This window comes from Chelonoidis abingdonii, chromosome 9, assembly GCF_003597395.2.
Source record: "Chelonoidis abingdonii isolate Lonesome George chromosome 9, CheloAbing_2.0, whole genome shotgun sequence".
Classification (NCBI taxonomy): domain Eukaryota; kingdom Metazoa; phylum Chordata; order Testudines; family Testudinidae; genus Chelonoidis; species Chelonoidis abingdonii.
Window position 1 is genome coordinate 75,112,426 of NC_133777.1, and position 17,727 is coordinate 75,130,152.

Genomic DNA, 17,727 nt, shown 5'->3' on the forward strand with positions numbered 1-17,727 from the left:
TTTTTTTGTGCCCCCTCCCCGTCCAGCCAGGGTAAACATTAAGCAAGTTCAGGTGTTTTCACTTCAGAGGCGCCAATGGCTATAGCAAGTTCAGCGCTTGGAAGCTAACAAATTTGCTGTGTCACAACTGATAATCAACTCCAGTAAAAGAATGTCCAAATCAATTGAGCTTTAGCAAGGGCAAACTGACTGGACACAACCAGGCTCCCAGCAAAAGTAGGCCAAGCTTGATAAATTTGCCCTTATTATAGCTATTGATGTTTAAATTTCTTCAGGGATGTTGTTACATGGGTGCCTAGTGGTGACAGAGGTACGGTGACCTCCTTCGATCCTTAATCTACACCTGTTAGTTGGCTCCCTAGTTGCTTGTGAGTATACTCAAGCTTAAAGGTTAACAAAAGAAAAACAGGCCAAGTTTACGTGACTGCAGCAACGGATCAATGCAGAGTAAATAACCTTCTCTGTCTTATTTCCCCAAGCATTATTGATCCAAGTTCTTTGTTCTTTGTCATGTTTCTGTCTTCTAATCCCAGGGGACACTAAACGATCGGCTCATATTGGACATGTTAACTGGCACATTATGACAGCTACCATTTTGTCACTCAGTGTGGTGCTATATATAAAAAACCCTCAGTTCAGGGCTTTCTGAGCTGTGCTCTCTGAAATGAGCCTCTGATCTCTGCTTTCTTCTTTCAGCTTCCTTTGTTCATTCACCCCCCAACCCCTCCGATATTTTATCCAGACGTCTGAAATGACAGTAAGATTTTTTATTATTATTATTTATTAATTGACTCTCCTAAAAAAGTCTCCCATCCTCAAAGATGGACAATAACCCAACAGTTAAATATAATAGAACCTTCTGCCTGACTCAAAGCTCAGCGGGTGTTTCAGGCAGCAGCAAATGCTGGTATCAGTTCCGACCTGTCGGGGCTTGTTGTTTTTATTTAGGAATGGGAGCCCTTTCCTTTCATTACCAAGGTTATGTTTAAAGGATATTGCACTTTCATAAGTGTTCTCAGTGGATTTCTGTGGGATATTACAGATATCATTCTGGCTGCACTGAGCATAAGCTCAATCTTTCTGCTGTGTAGATGTTCCTAGTACCTTAACAGCTCTATAACCTTGCAGATTTGTGGTTGAAGTGAATGTTCACTTTGGAGACTATTGGATTTCTAACAAAATTAATTGGATTTCCTTCCTTGTGAATGCTGCTTCTACATGCCTATCTCCGCATAAAGACTTGCCAATAATAACTCCCAGAAAAACAAAACAAAACAGGGAACTTGGGAGGCATGGCAACCTACTTTTGCTTATTTAGCCTCCATCACACTTTATCTAGGACACAGAAAAAGCCTATTTGAAAAGAAAACTTTTCTCTTGTGCCAAAAAAACTCCCATTGAGTGATCCAATCGATGGAAGTAAGTACTGCATGCCATTTCAGTTGCAGGGATGCAGATGCCACTGACTTGAGTGGTATCATATGGATTTTTAGACTTGAAACTTCACAATGCATAATGTGGGGTCAGTTCAATGATCAATTGACAGTATTGGGAGTCAGTTTAAATGCTAAAAACAAATAGACTTAGGGTGCTGGTACACAAATCTTATAGGTCTCTCTTTTTCCTCTGTCTTTGGACTCTTCTGACTGTTATTATGCAGAGTAAATGTACTATGTGCATTGGACAAGAATGTCATCATTATTCTGCTGGGTAGGAATTATATCTTTTTAAAGCCACAAAAGAGATACTCTATTTTTTGTTAATGTGACGGGCTCCAAGAAAAAGAAAAAAAACCTGTTGTATATTTCATTTGATTCAAGTTCCTTCATGTCTCCATAGTTGATAATTAAACCGACTGACCTGCTTCTGCACTGAAGCCTACGGGAAATTAACCAGATAATACTCATTAGGCAGGAGGGCATTTGGGAATAGTTTATTATAAAAAAAAAGAACCCCTAACCAAATAAACAAAAAACATGGAACTAACAGTGTGTGTGTGCCAGGCATCAACCTGATATTCTTCTTGAATATTATATATACCTTTTCTCCATTGTATGTCTTTCAGAGAGTAAGCACTTCAGGGCAGAGACTGCATAGTCTTACGTGTTTGGAAAGTGTCTACAAAATTAATAAATACCAAATACTGAATAACGTATGTAAGTATGATGGATTTTGAATATGATTAGATTTATATTTGATCCTTGAATTTAAATGTAGAAATACTTTGCCCCCTAGATTTCCCTAAAAAGTGAACTTAATTCACTTTTTGGTCCTAGCCACTTTCATAGGCAAATTCTATTCCAGGCACATCTGCCACGCAAACACACTCACATTGGTTGAAGTAAGCCAAACTCTTTACCCACAGCATTTGATCCACAAGCAAATGCTCTGTGTCCCCCAGTAGTGGAACCTGTGAACCACTGATGAAGAAGTTCAGAATGTGGCTTCCCTCCACTTACTGAGCCACAAGGGCCCCACTACCAGGCTAGAACAGTGGAAGGCAAAAGCCATCTTACTCAGTTACCTCACTCATATAACTTTCAGAGCAGTGGATAATTAGAATCTGGGGCACAGGTGGCCTTGACAGTACATGTGTAAGGGTGTAGGTCAGATGAACCTCTATTGCATCTGCTGAGACGGAGGCAGGTCTGCTATCCATCTATGCCTATGCCTTTCTCTTACTTTTCACTACCATCTCCAGCATCCAGTCCAATTCTTCTCAGGCTGTCTACTAGCTCCCTCTTTCCCTCCCATTATCAGGCCTCATTCTCAATCTCTTCCCAGGTTCATCTGCATGCTGCTGCCTTATCTTACTCCTCATCCAGTCACACCTTCTACCCCCATCCTTCAACACATTCCCATTACTCAGACAAGGAGCAGATAAGACACTCCAGCCTCTCCTTAAGTTTTATCTGCCTCTGCCTCAGCACTTGGTCATATCCTGTCCCTTATCTTGAGCTCAACAATGTATTGATAATTTGCCCCTGATTTGTAAGTACAAGTATAGGACCAGATATTGCAACCCTTGATCAAGTGAATAATCCTTTCTCCAAGAAGAAGCCTCATTGTGGACAGCAAGGTGGTTCATGTGAGTAAGAAGTTACTGAATGAACCTTGCCATGTTAGAGGACAGATTGAGGCCTGTCCATCTGGAAATTTGGCCCTTACTATGCTAGAATATCAGGACAGATTATCTCATATACCCCAGCTTCTCTCAGAGCAGGAAAGGGATGGGGACATCAAGGAGCTGGGTTTGGTTCCCTGATTCTCTGAGCTAAGCCCCAGCCCAAATGATGTTTAGAGTTATTTCTGGTACCTCTAAGCTTAACCTCTGGGATGGTGATGATGGACACCTAGCCCAGTGGAAGATTAGTGTGGTGGAGCTCTTCTCTGCCACACTCCCTGTGTTGGATTGGAGATAAGGTGGAAGTGCAGGGCTGGATCTGGCTCAGATGTGCCAACAGGGAGTATCACTATGCCAGTGGGATTCTTTGCTGGCAGAATGTGGCCTCTTTAAGGTCACTGAGTGAAGAGAAGGGGTCAGATCTCAGAAGAGAATCTGAGCCATTGTTATTATTAAAGTGATGCCTGCTTGCAGTATGGCTGCATATATATCCGTAGTCCATATATATTGAACATATTCTGGGCTGCTGTAGAATAAGGAATTTCTCTTTCTAAGTGATGTACAAAAAGACTTCCCTTTAAAAAAAACAGGGATTTTCACTCTCCAGGAGCTGCCAAATGTGGGCTTTTATTTTTCATTAAAAATTACAGCTTTAAAAATTCATCATCCAGCTTTACTTTTATTTATTACAAACTCACTTAAAAACTGTCAAAAGCAAGGAAACTCTGTAAATGTGGTGATATCATGTTAGGAATAAGAAGTGATGACATATGAGTGGTGAAAAATAATATTATTCAAAATAACATTATATTCCAACACCATGAGGATCTTGGCGTGTTTGGTGTGCATGTTTAATAGAAACAGCCAAAACCCGCTGTCAGTGAGTGACTTAAAAGTCATATTTCACAGAAAAATTGTATGTAGCTGTAAAATAATACACAAAAAGTACCAAAGGATTTTTTTAACCATTAGCTACCATGTATAATGTGTCCCCTTTAAATCTAGAAGATGTCCAGCTCCTTCCATGCCACTGCTGATGGCCATCTTGAAGGACAAACCTCTGAATGAGGAGCTATGTCTGGCAGTCAAATCTTAAAATGTAAGCATTCAGTTCCACTTTTGGCAATGAGATTGGCGCTTAATCACCTAATAGGAGAATATAGGGCAAAGCTGTTTAGAGCACCCACTATGACATTGGCTGCCTTAATATATATGCCTATGCTCAAAATATGGGACAAAAGCCAATTCTGAAGCTTCGGCGGCTTTGTGCTTTGGTGGAAGAGCCTGTTTAAAAAATATGATAGTGATTTGGGCTCCAAAGTACCTGAGTCACTTTTGAAAGCAGGATTTAGGCTCCTAAATCATGTAGCAGTTTGTGAAAAGTTTACCTATCGTTTTTGCTCTGACTAGAGGAGAGGCCATGTTAGCCATCTTGAGAAGAATGAAGGGTTCCCCATGTCATTTCTGAAGTTTTAAGAGCTTTATTATCACTAGAAAACAAAATCTATTTCAGGGTTTTCAGTTCACAATAGGCTTTTTCCAATGAGGCAGAACCTTGGAAAGCCTCTAAAATAGCCATGAGGGACATCTTCCTTCAGTAGAAGGCATCCAGAGTGAGCATCACATTTACAAATTTTCCTCTTGTGGTTAACATGACAGGACAGATCCTCAGCTGGTGTAAATCAACATTGCTCCACTGAGTTCAGTGGAGTAATGCCGAGATATGCCGGGTGAGGAATTGGCCTGATGTGTCTGTTCCATATGTAGTGTTGTACATATTCCTCTTTCTTTGTGTGTTTGTGTGTGTATACACATGCTTTTGTGCTCTGCTGAAGTAGAGTCACAGAGACTATTTTCTCATAATTATTATTCTCTAAAAGCAAGTTTTCATAAACATTAAACATCTTTTACCTCACCACTATAACCCCTCCAAACAGCACACATGTAGCAGGAATCCTAATGGTTATTATTGGCCTTGATATCAAGGGACTGTATATGACACTCCTGGTCAAGGTCCAATGTACAAAGAAATCAGGGCCAACTTGAGGATGAGTCTAATTGAGCATGAAAAGATTTTTCCTTCATATTATATATAAATCAGATTAGGTAGAACAAATGACCAACTACAGTGCACATCATTCAGAGCACTTAAAGTCATATAGTTTAAGGCCAGAAGGGACCACCAGCTCTTTCATGTAATACTGGTGACATGTGGCAGCTTTCCATCTTTCATTAACTTTTTATTATTAATACTTTTTGCTTATATTGAACCTTTAATTGAAAGCTTTTGAAAAGTTTCACAGACTTTAATTAATTATGCCTCATAACCTCCCTAGTATATAGGTAAATAACTTTGCACCCATTTTATGAATGGGTAAACTGAACCGCAGAGAGTTTTAGAGGTCCCACAACAAGTCAGTGGTGGGGCTAGGAATGGCACCATGGAGTCCTGACTCCCAATCTCCTATTCTAACCAACACGGCCTGAAATCTTTGTCCGTGGTTAATCATAATCACAATCTCTGTCCTTGGTTGATCTTTCATAGAGAAATTATTAGTTATAATAAAATAGACTTCATGCGAAAAAATGAGAGTGTCCCTGATTCCATATCCAAACAGGTTTGCTGATGTGCTCCTTGGGGCCATTTATTTGATCTCAACATTTAAAAACATTTTTAACAACATATAGTAAGTGACAATTATGTAAATCAGTGCCTGAGCAATGTATCATGCGGTACCAGGTCTTGACTAAATTGAGTTGATGGCAATAAATAGTGGCATGACATACGTTTCAAACCATCATCACCCAGAAAGAACAACTCACCAACAAATAAAAACACGGGACCTGATGGGAATTTTGTCTGAGCAAAGGTCTAGATTGCAGGATTTGTCTTTTAGTGCATGCATTCATTTTTACTTAGTTAGGAATCAGGAAAGTGAAAAGGTGACAGGTGACTGGAGAGGAAGGAAGAACAAAGTATGTGAAGGGCAAAGACATAAACATCTGTGCTGCTATCTTTTTGTTACTAGACAAGGACCTTCTATTGATTTCTCTGGGCATGCTTGTAGCCCCTTCCTTCAGTGACTAATGATACTCCCTTTGGGTTATGATGACACTGCATTTCATTGGCCTGGGGGTCGAATACTTGATATATTCTCTGCTTAGCTCCCGCTTTGAGTCTTTGTCCTACCCAACTGGGTTATCCTAAAAACCTGATGCTGATGAGGGAGAGGAATAATTCATGTCACTTCATCCCAGGATAGAGAATAACAGTCAAGAGAAACTCTCCAAGGTCACGCTGTCAAAAACAGGATCAAGCTTTACTCAGTTTTGTCCAAAGTTTCTGATCTGCTATCAGAGCCATCAGTTTGTCCCCGATTGAAGTGAGTGGAATTTTTCTCTTAATACTATCTTACATTTCAGTCACACGGATCTCAAAGTGCTTTGCAGATAACATATACCCACGAGTCTCTTCACTCACCTCTTGCTTAGAATACAGACTCAATTGAACTTTGACCAACAACACTGCACAACAGTTTAAGACAGGAAGGGGCTGATGCTCCTATCATTTACACAGCTGAAAACTGGGAGTAACTCCACTTCAGTCCATGGAGTTAGCAACACCAATGCAAAACTGGTGTAGCTGAAAGAAAAGTTAGGCCATAAGTGGAGAAGGCTACTTTATTCTACTGAAAATACAGAAGGAATTTGGAAAGGCAACTTATGCCTCTGCCTTATTCAGCTACAGACAAAATAAGGACCAACTCATGGGAACTAGCAGTCTTAGGTGCTGACAAGAAGTGTGTTAGAAGCACTCTGTAATAGTTGCTGGTGCCAGCCAGTTTATAACATGCACTGAATCAGTATGGCAGGAGATTTTCAAATGCTCAAAGGGAAATTAAGTACATGACACCTACTGACTTACAATAGGATTTTGGACCCTCACAATCCTTTGTGCCTTTAGAAATATCACAATATATTGTGCAAGCAATCTAACTTTTTGAGTATTTTTCTGAACTGAAATAAACATTGTGAGCATCATCCCAGGTATGACACTTAAGGCTAAGGATTTCCAGCAGTGAAAAATGCAGTATTTATAGGACAATATAACTAAAGTTTGGAAGTATTCTGTTATTAAAATGGCCGTTCCCCTCTCCTATCATCCATTTGCAACATTGCAGCTACCATTTTGGGTGATCAACACTTTGACGAGGTTGGGGATTCTCTCATCCAGTGTGGAGAGTTTAAGATGGTGGCCATGATGTTCTAAACATTTCCTCCATGTCATAATATAGATTTGGGGTTAGTTCTTGAGCACCTGACGAGATCAATGGGAGTTGCAGATATAGAGAATGAATTCACAGCTCTGTTTTTTGAAATTTCACATTTACCAGGAGACTACTCTTACCCTTTAGGCATTTGCTCTACAGAGGGTTAGGTGACATACAAATCCATACCTAAATGTCTGGAACAGAGATGTCAAGTGGCTAATGGACTCCTTTTTGTTGTTTACTTCTATTACAGGATAACGAGTGCTGGGATCATTTTTATGAAAGCACATGCTACACCTACCTCACCTTCATTTGGTTTTAATTCTGGCCACAGAGTAGCTGTTTATCTCGTAGCCGTCGTCTGGAGCTTCTTGCTCAGACATTACTTTCCAAGGCATACTATTTATGTTGCAGTGCTGCCGGCTGGTGGTGTATGAAGCAGACACTCTCAGTGCTGACCTGTTTAATCACTGCTCTAGTTGCCAGTGAAAATGACACATCTCCTTTCTTCCCTTCCCCACCTCCCCATAACTAGCTGAGACAATGACGTAGTTTGGTGGGAGGAAGGAAAACAGAACTATGCACCTCTTGGACCCAGTCCTTAGCTGCATGTGGTGTTAATAAATCTAAATTTGGCTGGGTGACACAAAGTCTGGTCAGAGGGCAGATGGAATACCGGAGCAAGGGACAGAGAGAGACCAGGGTAACTTTCCATACCCTATTCTGGATACTGAATCAGAGATTATGGAGCCTAGTAACGAACAGCACCTGCTCATGTCAAACTCTGGTTGCATCCCAGGCGTTCCTGGAATGTGCAGAGTTATTTCAGTTGGGAGGAGCCATGACTCCGGATCTATGATGATCATGAAGTCTGTCCTCTCCCCTGCCAGTAAGGGTAGTGGCAGCCTACCAGAAGTTTGTGGAACTGCATATGAGAAATGGGAACGTGGCAAGTGCTAAAGGTGTAATGGAAAAAAGTGAAATTGCTTTTTAAAAAGAAAAGAGAGGAAATGTTTTTGTTTCTTTCATATGTGTAAGAGAAAGATGGGTCCCAGTTATTTAAATGACATTTTCCCTCACTTCGCAATTATAGGCAAAGTGATTCAGGATAGCAAAGACTCTGGGGCATCAGTCCAACTGGATTTCTAGGTTTCTTGCAAATCTCTTTTCTTTGAACCACAGTTTTTCTGCTGTGTACTCCCAGTCTCACCCATTTTCCTCCCTGCAGCCTGTCCCGTTTGGGAGCGGGTAGGTGTTAGACAGATGCTTTAAAGTGATATTTCAGTGCACAAAAACATTGTGCTGGTTGATAGAGGAATATATTCAGTGACAGGAAACCACAAGGATAAGCACCAGTTTGAAAATTAATATGTGAAAGTCAAATTCTATGATTCCTAATGGAGTAACACTCCCATGAAAGGCAACAGGTATTTTCCTTCACTAAAGATCTCAGAATTTGGCACTTTATGTCATCACTATAATATCAAACATACTCTTCAATTATCAGGTATGATTTTTCTAGGTGAAACATATAATAGGAACGAAAAATTTAAGTAACTTCCCCTCAATTCCACTGACCTTTAAACCTCATGAGTTATGTTCTACACTTTGCCTAACAATGAGGATGGTGGAGACCTAGATACAGGAAGTCTATCAAAGGAGGACTATGAGACACCAATGTGATGTGGCCATGAAAAAGGCTAATGCAGTTTTAGGGTGCATCAGGCAAGGTAATTCCTGTAAAGATTGGGAAGTGTTAGTACCATTATACAAGGGACTGGTGAGACATCATTTGGACTACTGTGTGCAATTCTGGTCTCTCGCATTTAAGAACGATTAATTCAGACTGGAATAGGTCCAGAAGAGGGCTTCTAGGATGATCAGAGGAATGGAGAACCTACCATATGAGAGGAGATTTAAGGAGATTGGCGTGTTTAGCTTAACCAAATTAAGGTTGTGGGGAGATATGATCGGTCACTATAAATACGTCAGAGGAATAAACGACAGGGAGGGAGAGGAGTTGTTTAAGTTAGGAGACAATGTTGGCATAAGGAAACATGGATGTAAATTGGCCATCAATAGGTTTAGGCTAGAAATTGTATCAAGGGTTTCTAATCATCAGAGGAGTGAAGTTCTGCAACAGCCTTTCAAGGGAAGTAATGGGGCAAAAATCCTAACTTATTTCAAGACTAAGCTGGATAAATTTATGGAAGGGATGATATGATAAGGCTTCCTACAGTGTCATATGGCCCATCATCAACTTCTAGTAGAAAATATCTCCAATTGCCAGATATGGGACCTTATATGGGGAGGGCTCTTACTTACTACAGCAAAATATTTCCTAAGTGTCTGGCTGGTGAATCTCTTCCACAACCTCAGGGTCTAACTGATCACCAGATATGGCATCAAGAGGGAATTTCCCCCCAGGTCAGATTGGCAGGGAACCTAGAAGGTTTTCACCTTCCTCTGCAGCATGGGGCATATGTCATTCATTGGTTTGATCTGGAGTAAATGGTGGATTCTCTGTAACATGAAGTCTTTAAACTGTGATTTGAGGACTTCAGTATCTTAGGCAGAGATGTTTATTGGGGTCTATTACAGGAGTGGGTGGGTGAGGTTCTGTGGCCTGCAGTGTGCAGGAGGCCAGATTAGATAATCATGATGGTCCCTTCTGGCCTTAAAAGTCTGTGAGTCTGTGAGAGGTTGACTTTGGTTTGAACAGGCTCAAAACCATCCACTTTTTATGTGAACAGGCTTAAATGAACAGGCATAGCCTTCAGTCATATGGTGCCCGTTGCATGGGCAGAGGACTTGAGACAATAGCAGCAATTCTTTTGTGATTAAAATCCCTAATTATTCAGCCAGATCAGAATGATGTCTGCTGTGATTTTGAACATCATTCTGCTCATTTCAAACTGGAATCAGGCAACTCTTTCAGCTACACCTAGTTTTCTTCTTCCATAAGGGCCTGATCCTGAGAGATGATGCACCTGTATCTCTAACTGGGGTAAATTGGCATTGCTTCATTGAAGTCAGTGGAGCTACAACAATTTATACTAATTGACTGAGGATCTGTCCCACTGATTTCAGTAGGAGTAGCAGCAACTCAGCATCTTTCAAGATCAGGCTCTAAGTAAACTGTGAAATGTTGTGTACTGTTGCTGTCTGTTGTATCTACTTATAGAAGTGGCTGCCTTTCATAGGTGAGTGGGTGACATGAGTCCTGTTGCAATGCAGTAGTTTGTAAAGTTTTCAAAGAGCCTTCCAGTCTTTCAGGATGACAGGTACTATATAAATGCAAGCTGCCATTATTATTTTATTGTTTCAGTTTGACAGAAAGATGGAGGGTTTCATTTTGACTTGTATATTTCCATTCGCTCTATGCTTCGCCTTTGATCTATAACTTGCCAGCACGCACAGGTTTCTTTTCTGTTCTCTCAATGATGTGTGGTCAGAGATATAGAGAAGTTGAAAATGTTGCCTTATCAAACCAAACATTAAAATAATACATGCTAAGATAATTTTTAATAATCATTACTTATGTTCTTGGCATAGTGGAGATAAGGCCAATTATCCATGTAGTCCAATATCCAGTGGCTGGTACTGAATGTTTGAAAGGAAGGAGCAAGAAATCCCACTGTGGATATTTATGAACTCATTTGCCCATAAGGGAAATTTCTTTCACAAACTTATCAATTACTGGTTAGCTTATGACATGAAGCATGGTGGTTTGTATCCCTTTTAAATTTGTGTCTATGTGAACAAAGGTAAGGGTGAATGTTCTCATCACCCAAATATCTAATCTTTTGTTGACTTCTGGTCAGTGAGCTCCACAGGACATTCCATGAGCTGGATTAACATAGGAAAAAATATTTCATCTCAGAGGTTCTTCTTACCCAGGCTAACTGATGTGTTTTGTGAGCTAAGTCAGTATTTCCCAAACTTGGGACGCTGCTTGTTTAGGGAAAGCCCCTGACGGGCCGGGACAGTTTGTTTACCTGCTGTGTCTGCCGGTTCGGCCGATCACGGTTCCCGCTGGCCATGGTTTGCTGCTCCAAGCCAACGGGAGCTGCTGGAAGCGGCGGCCAGTATGTCCCTTGGCCCGTGCCACTTCCAGCAGCTCCTATTGGCCTGGACCAGTGAACCACAGCCAGTGGGAGCCAAGATCGGCCGGATCTGCAGACATGGCAGTTAAACAAACCGGCCGGGCCCGCCAGGGGCTTTCCCTACACAAGCAACGGAACAAGTCTGGGAACCACTGAGCTAAGTGACCATTCCTCACTAGAGGTTGTGAAGTTTACATCCCTAGGGCCAACTGCAGCCTTGCTTCATTTTCTTCAGAGGAGTTAGCCAACTCCTGATATAATTGTGATAAGTCATTCATGTCTCCCTTTAGTGGCTGGTCCACATAGAAAATAAAACCTTTCTATTGGTCTTATCTAAAGAATTTACTCCTTTCGCTCAAATGGCAGGGGCTGGTACTGCAGTTCTTGGATTCAATCACCATAGATGATTCATGGAAAGAGGGGCCCGTATAGCTACATTTGTCCCATACTCTTAATATTATACTTCCAAACCTGAAACGCTCATGATATTAGACAAATGTCCTGGATAGACATATAGATTGTATCTGAACAATGATAAGGCAGAATGAGTTAAGAAACCTTTCTAGTGACCAAACCACAGCACTCTTGGTTCTCATACATCCCAAAGTCAATATGAACAGTGAAGAGAGAAGAAGACTCACGCGCATGACTTTTTTTCAGTTGAGTTCCTGAATGGAAATTAATTTCCAGTTCAAATCCATATAGTTAGCCTAGAATTTCTATTTTCTTTCCCACCCTCACCCCCAATCCTCTTACTACCTACCAGAACATTATGAGTGAGAATCTTATTAAACCAGCAACTGAAGGGTGTTCAATTTCTTTTTATTTATATAACAAAAAGAGAATATTGTAAAGCAAAAACAGGATATTACAAATGTGATGAAAGTAAGAGGAAAGAAGCCACACAGAACATGAGACACAGAGGAAGGCGCAGACTCAGAATTCTGGAACCCTTCCCAGATATATTTTGTATGTGTGTGCGCTTTGTAACATTGTGTATTGTGAATCCTAAATACAGTCTTCCAGCCATGCCCTTTCAGTGTTTTGAGCCATGAACTTGGACTGCTATAATCTAGCAGTTAGCACAGTGAACTTGGAGTCTAGAGACCTCTGTTCTGTTCTTGGCTCTGCCATTAAACTGCTATGTAACCTTGGGCAAATCATTTCCCCTCTCTGTGCCACTTTTTCTCCTCCACCCTTTGTCCGCAATTTAGATTTTAAGCTCCTAGGTCAGGGTCTAGCTCTTATAATGTGTTTCTACATTGTCTGGCACAGTGGAGCTTCAGGCTTGGTTGAGGCCTCTGGGCTGTACAGTAATACAAAGAATAAGAATAAATTATAGTCTGGGATTGACCAAAAAGCAGATGAGAGGACCTGGATTATGGCTGTTCTGCTTGAGCTAGCAGTGCATGCATTGTGATTCACTGCCACTGTAAAATATGTTTCTTTATGAGAGCAAACGCTGAGGACCTCATCTCTCAGCTCATTGCTGGCTGTATTGAATCCAGAGTGTCTCTGGAAGAGAAAGACCCCCAGTCTCTGAGAACTGCAAATACACTATTGCCCTTTGGTATTGGTGTCTGTTGTGAAAGGCCTCAAGAATTAATGGTGCATGAAATCCTGAGCAGGTATGTGAACCCGCTGCATAAACGGAGATGAAATAATTGAGACCTGAGAAATAAACTCTGGCTTTGTTGACATTTGTTAGGGATCCACTGTCCAGTTGCCCTAAATCAAGGAGGAGACAACTGAATTATGACTCGTTTGGTAAAGAGAAAAATGAAGAGGAAGGCATTAACCTAAATGGGCACCTCACCTTGCCACTAATACCTTTCAACAAGTGAGGAACAAAAGAATGGGGTAGGTTTAACATAAAGAGAAGTCATAGAACAGGACTTCCACATCCCAAATGTACCTAGAAGTTATGATATTATAGACTCTCCTAAACTCTAAAATACAGTAGGTGACCCTTCACCACTATTATGCTGCTGAGGCACAATCTAGACCACCTCAAGAGAAACACTGGGAGGTTTTCTGGAGCTTCTCAGCTACCAGGGAGACCATGTCCATTGCTAAGCTCCTTGATAGAATGCCACTTGCTTTGCATACATTATGGACCCACACTGGAGTCTGGGGTGTGGGCAAGTGAGGCCATGACTTTGACCCTTTGCCCCATTTGGAGTGTCATGTGTTCCCAGAAGAACAGGGATGGAGCAGTCTCAGGGACTGCTATTCTGCTTCACCCTGACGTGGCACGTGAGGGCTGCTGGGGAAGGTTCCTGGGATCCTCCACCTCCATTGTGCAACTTTTGTCAAGCCAGGAAGAATCTGACCCTGACTTTGACTTTATTTGACAAGCTCCAGATCAACTGAATGCCAAGTGGAGAAGGAAAATAATCAAATGCTGACAGAAGAGTAGAGATAAAGAGGAAAAGAGAGAAGACAGAGAAGAGGAAATGACAGGAAAAATGCTAATAAAACATTCAATTGGTGGTATCAAGCTACTAAGGGAAAGGAGCCTTTGCATTTTTAGGAAGAGACGTGCAACACACCAAGTGTGCCTTGCATCTGACTCTGCCCCCTCTTCCGCCTGTGACATGGCTTGGGGGAATTTGGGAAATCCGTGCTGTATCGCTAACGCAGCCTGGGGGGAGGGGGGTTTCTGCATTCCTCTTCCCTGGCTCTGCACTCGCCATTAGAGATTCCGACAGTTACTAGATAAAGTTAAAGACTCATGTAGTGATCTTCACACTAATTGGACTGTAATGTATAGCCTCGGTCAAGCAAATCTCTCCCAGCACTCCTCTCCACAGACGGCAATGAAGCCATTTACAGAAGATGCATCGGCTGCTGGGACCCTAGAGTAACCTTAAGCTGCACTGGCCTTTTAGCAGAAAACACAATTAATTTTGATACTGAAGGGCAATTAGGACTGGGGTTAAAATAAAAAATCTTCCGAACAGGGAATGTCAAAGACTGTAAAAGGAAACTATTTCCCTTGTCCTGTATACAGTGTGGTGGAGGTCTGTAAGCACAGCCACTGTCAGATCATGTTAATCCAGATCACTTTGTAAACCCTTTTACCATTTGAATAGATGCAAATTCAGATTCTCAACTCCCGTGCTGCAAACCCTTCCAAGATTGTCATTTTCTTTAACTCTTTAACTGTTGCCAGAATAGGCAGCAATTTTTTTTTAATGAACACGCTTGATAGGCAGAATGTAGAAAAAAGGCCAAATGCATGTATTTCATTTCCAAAAGATGTTGTTGTAAATTCCTTAGCAGAAGCACTGATAGTCTTCTCTCTGTAACACACAGCTACACACACACACATGCACACGCACACACACACACGTAAGAATTGACAAAAAAATTGACCTCCCATTTGATCACAAAGTCCATATAATTCTCCATAGATATATTCTTTACAAAGCAAATGTGTCAATGCTCTTTTCCCACCTAAGATCAATCAATATATCAGTTAATGCCAGTCAATGCCATCAGCCAAGCTTTCAAGCCCAAGTAAAGCTTGTGAGAGGGCATGGGAGGCAAAAAATATCCATGGGGAAAGCTTTCAATTTCATGCTTCCTTAAAAACAACAGTACATAAAAGGAAACAATTGTACAAAGATTAAATAAGGTGAAAGTGACCCTTTTTAATGCTTGGGAATAATGGGTGAAATCCTGGTTCAATTAAAGTAAATGTCAAAACTCCCATTGACTTAAGGCAGGCCAGGATTTCATCTAGTATTTGTGACGGGGATGAAATGCGCAAAAAGAACAATCATTCACAAAAGGAACAATCAATATTAGGGCCTAAACTCTGGGCTGAAGTATACATACGTATACACCAGAAAACCCATGATAGCACTAGCACAGCAAAGCGGGCACTGTCCATCTCTATTCTGGCTCCTTCAAAATAATTATAGAGAAACGACACTTTAGATCCCCTCTGAAAAGAACATGGACTATTTTGGCCCTCTATGAAAGGACCATAGCGTGTGACCTATGAGTTAGGACAGTGTTTCCCAAACTTGGGATGCTGCTTGTGTAGGGAAAGCCCCTGGCGGGCTGGGCAGGTTTGTTTACCAGCCACATCCAAAGGTTCAGCCAATTGCAGCTCCCATCGGCCCATGCCGCTTCCAGCAGTTCCCATTTACCTGGAGCAGCAAACCGCGGCCAATGGGAGCTGCGATCAACCGAATCTGCAGATGCGGCAGGTAAACAAACCGGTCCAGCCCACCAGGGGCTTTCCCTACACAAGCGGCGTCACAAGTTTGGCAAACACTGAATTAGGATATGTAGCTATGCCTCCAGACTTTGAAATTGCTTCTGGCATTAGCCACCACATAGATCAGCGGTGGGCAACACATTCCTGCGCCCCGTGCTATTTCCCGCAGCTCCCATTGGCCAGGAATGGCAAACTGCGGCCACTGGGAGCTGCGGGCAGCCGTGCAAATGTAAACAAATTGCCTGGCAGCCTGCCAGCAGATTATCCTGATGGGTCGCATGTGGCCAGTGAGCCACAGGTTGCCCACCACTGACATAGGTCTTTCCAGCTTTCAGTAGGAAGAGGTTACGTCTGGAGATATACAGGGGTCATCTTAGTGTTCATGCCTGGAACCGTGCAAATAACTGATTTTTTTGGTTCAGAGGCCAAACCAAAAAATTGAAAAAAAAAATAATTGTTTGACCTGAAACAAAAACATTTCATTTGGATTTTAAGAGGATTTTTTACCCTTCAAAAACAATAAAATTGAACTAAAATTTTTAACAGTTGTGGTCAGCAGAGACTCCTGAGATAGATTTCCAGTGATAGAAAATGGGTGCTGATCGGGTGTGATCTGCTGGGGCCCTGTGCCTTTGGAACTCATTTCCTGCCTTGGTCTATCACAGCCTGAATATGGGCCTATCTTTTCATTTGCTGTACGGTAAGATATCTGAGGTTAGAGACTTGAATGGTGGTTTTCTTGGCGGAGTTTATTACAGTTTAATTCTATTCTTGTAGCTGTCAGTGGGTAATTGGTAGGGTGTGTTTATGTATTAATAGTATTGTTAAGAGCTTCCTGGGATGTCCAGAACTTAGGTTGGATGATTTAAGCCCTCAGAACAAATGTCAATCTGTAAGTAAATAACATATACCAGGGAACAATCCCATCTGTGCTGCCCCATACTGGGGGGAAGAGGGGAGGGGAGGAGAAGGGACTGTTACACAGCTGGAAAATCAAGAAGTTATTTCTATTGTTTTTGCTGAAGAGATGATTTTTTCTTTGTCTTCCTAGATTCTTTTTTTTCCATTTGCAAAGCTCTCGTCACTGCAGTGAATTGTTTTCTCTTTGGAGGCTCATCCAGCAGTCCCACAAGTTGTACTTGGGAAACCACTATCTGATGTTAGATTTACACAGTGGGTTGTTTTTATGTATGTTTTTCTTCAAAGCTACATCCTAGGGGAATCCCTGGAAGGCATACACAGCATAAGAAGCACTAGCAGCCAATAGAGCATGTGAGGGCTACCAGGGTTAAATCTATTGTTTTCAGGGATTGATTCAATTTCTGTTTTGTCAACCAGTTTAAGTATAGACTGCGATAAGTTCCAAGGTCTCTTACACATGAGGCGTAGGGGAAGGAGGAGGAGCCCAGGATAAGCTAGTCTGAGTCCTTTAAATGTAACACTGGTGTGTACTCTCTACAGCACTTTGTGGGTAGTCCACTTAGGGGCACAACCAAATCTTTCTAAGGTGGGGGCCCCTGCCTGCACCCAGCCTCACGCTCTCCTGATGCTCCCCAAATGCCAATCCTGAGCTCTTTTACACTGCTTCTGCACCCAGACCTGCACTCTCCCCGCTGCGCCCAGCTCCACACACACTCACCTCCTGCTGCCCCATACTCAGCCCCCTGCTCTTCTTCCCACATTAATCTGTGCCCATTTCCAAGTTGCACCCCCTGCATCCAGGCCTGCTGTCTCACTGCCCCACCATCCAGCCCTGAGCTCTTACCTAGAGAGGCGGTTAGGCTGAAGAGCGCCATCCCTTCCAGGCACCAGTCAGTTCTGGGAGCCCCAGACTCCATCATCCTTCAGTGTCTTCACTTCACCAGGAAGCACCAAAACCCCAAACCCAATCCTCCCACCCTTTGGGGATTGGCGTTCCCCATGCGTCCTGATCCATTTCTCCCTGGGGGCACCTGGTGCCAATGGATGCTGGAAGGACTTCAAAGGTTGGGGGAC